This window comes from Carica papaya, chromosome 3 (assembly GCF_054855325.1).
Source record: "Carica papaya isolate Zhongbai chromosome 3, ASM5485532v1, whole genome shotgun sequence".
NCBI lineage: Eukaryota > Viridiplantae > Streptophyta > Magnoliopsida > Brassicales > Caricaceae > Carica > Carica papaya.
This window is the reverse complement of record NC_142311.1, coordinates 19,798,582-19,801,230: the sequence shown is the minus strand read 5'-3', so window position 1 is coordinate 19,801,230 and position 2,649 is coordinate 19,798,582. Positions and strand designations below refer to the sequence as shown.

Sequence of the window (2,649 nt, the reverse complement as noted above, 5' to 3'; positions counted from 1 at the left end):
TAAGAAACTTCATATACTTTGGCATTTGAGTAAGAGTCTCTGCAAAAGGAATATTAATGTGAAGTTTTTTAAATATATCAAGAAATTTAAGAAAATTCTATCTTCACTATATTTTTTGAGGCGTTCTGGAAATGGAACGGGTGGTACAAAGGGCTTGAGCATAACTTGCTTCTTCTCCTCTTATTTCTCCACCCTCTCTTTTTCAAACTTTTTCTTTTTTGTTCCTTCATCTATTCTTGCATCTATCAACTGCTTTTCGCTTCTCAAGGTGATTACCATAACATATTCTTTTGGATTTGTCTCAGTGCTACTCTATAAGGTACCTTGAGCTCTTCCATTAATCATGTTTGTTAATTACCCCATTTGGATTTCCAGGCTCTTGATCGATATTTACTGATTCTACAACATAAGTTGTTAATTTTGAATGGTTGCTTCAGTCTTTGTTGCAAACTTTATTGTGTTCTTATGAATGGCTACAATCATATATTCAAATGAGGGCTTCTTTTCTTGAGGTTGAAATCATAGGGAAGGTTCGGCCACATTCTACTAATTCCTCTATGAAAAATTTGGATGATTTCTCATCTCAAGATTATATATATTAGAGTATGGATTATATGGTGGTCTGCCCTGTTTAGTTACAAAACTCACTTGCTCCATTTCACATCCTTGAACAGGATCTTCACATAAATCTTGCACATGAAAATTAGTAACATTAAGACTCTTTTAATCAATTATGATTCGGATTTATTGGCTCAATCTGTTGTAAAAAGTTTGAACCAACAACCACTTAAGTAACCCATGATAAGGACATTTTCTAATCAATTCCTTGATTTGCTCTCATGCCTCATACATTGTCTCTCTATCCATTTGATAGAAACTAGTGATGTTGTTCCTCATTCTTGCCGTCTTGATTGACGAGAAAAACTTACCCAAAAATTTTTGAACTAGATCTTCCCATGTAGTAAATATATCTGTAGGAAGAGAGTACAACCAACTTTTACTTTTATCTCTTAAAGAAAAAAGAAAGAGCTTAAATTTAATTGCATCACTAGAAACACCATTCTACTTAAAAATATCACAAATTTATAAAAAAAATTTAGAAAGATGTACATTAGGGTCATCATTTGAAAAACTCCCAAACTGAATCGAGGTTTGGATCATCTAAATGATGGCAGGTTTGATCTTGAAGTTGTTAGCATTAATACTCACTCGAACAATGTTGGATGAAGCTCCCACAAGTGAATGAGTAGTAAAGTCGTGAGTGTGCTCTCATTATTCTTGGTTTAAAACATCCCCGGCTCGTCTAATTTCTTCTTGTTTAGCCATCTCAACTCTTGTTTGTCTTTCTGCCGTTAATTGTTTCATTCTCTTTCAATTCAGTTATCTATAAGTTTTTTCAATCTTTGGATTTATAGGAAGTAGTTATGCGTTGTTCGAATAACTAATATACCAACTAAAAATAGAAAAAGAAATGATGTAGTCTTCTCACGAAAAATAATAAATAAAAATAAAATAAAGTAAATAAATAAACAAAATAATAAAAAAATTGCACTTGAATTAAAAGTAATAAATAAATAATAATAAAACTAAAATGTAAGTAAACCAAAAATAAGAAAATAAATTCTAGATTAAGAATAGAACCCTTAGTATTAATATTGATATCACTAATCCCCAGCAACGATGCCAAAAACATGATGGACGAATTCGCAAGTGCACGAAATCGTTCAAGTAATAAAATTATAAGTCGAGTGATGTGAGTATGGATCATCTTGGGCCACATGAAAGAGATATCATTATGCCAAGTGGGACCATAATAAGGAGCCAAACCCAAGGATTATAATAAGTTTTCCAACTCTTCATCCAAGCTTAAATTAATGAGGAAGATGGATTTGGATCCACACAAAAAAGCCCAAGGAAATAAGTTACCCAACTAATTAATCTAAGGGCATAATGGTCTTATTAACTTTCTTCAAGCACATGATGGAAATGGGTAAGAAAATGAAGCAATCGGCCAAAAAAAAGGAGAAAACCATATCTATCATTATTAGGAATTTGGATTTAAATTTTAATTAATTTCCTATGTAATTGTAGCTAGTTAGGAACTTAGACTTTATTTTCAATTAATTTCTTATGTAATTGCAATTTAATTAGAAGATTTTTATTACCTTTTTATTTACATGACTTACCGTATAAATAGCTCATCAAGGCTTCATTGTAAGCATTCAAGATTAAAATCGATAATATTGTGAGTCAAATTCAAGAGAGGTGTCTTCATCATTCTTATTGAGCAAGGAGTGGATCTACTTATCAAGGTAATTCCTTGTGGCGTTTTTTCATTCTTCTTTTAATTCTCTGTTTTCTAGTGATCTTAGTTCCTATCAATCTTGATAAACGGTTAAGTAGGGAGAATTTTTATATGATCAAATTCTTTTAGTGTCTTGAATTTGTGTGAGTTCCTAATTATATTGGTTGATATTGGGTTCCACATCATTTGGTATCAGAGTTTTAGCTCCATCTAAACCTATTATCTTTTACTTTTGTACTTTTAAATTCTTGCACCATTTATTTATTTATTTTGTTCATCTAAAAAAAAGATTATATCATATGTCGATCCAAGCAAGACATAACGTCAATTGACACTTTCTTGGC

The 2,649-nt window shown here is 31.3% G+C and overlaps 1 non-coding gene across 1 annotated transcript; it reads left to right on the top strand.

Moving 5' to 3' along the window:
- The first annotated feature begins 793 nt into the window (after window positions 1-793).
- On the top strand, window positions 794-900 carry LOC148266777 (small nucleolar RNA R71). The gene has a single exon (XR_015818187.1). It is a non-coding gene; the product is annotated as a small nucleolar RNA R71 (small nucleolar RNA).
- Window positions 901-2,649: the final 1,749 nt, after the last annotated feature.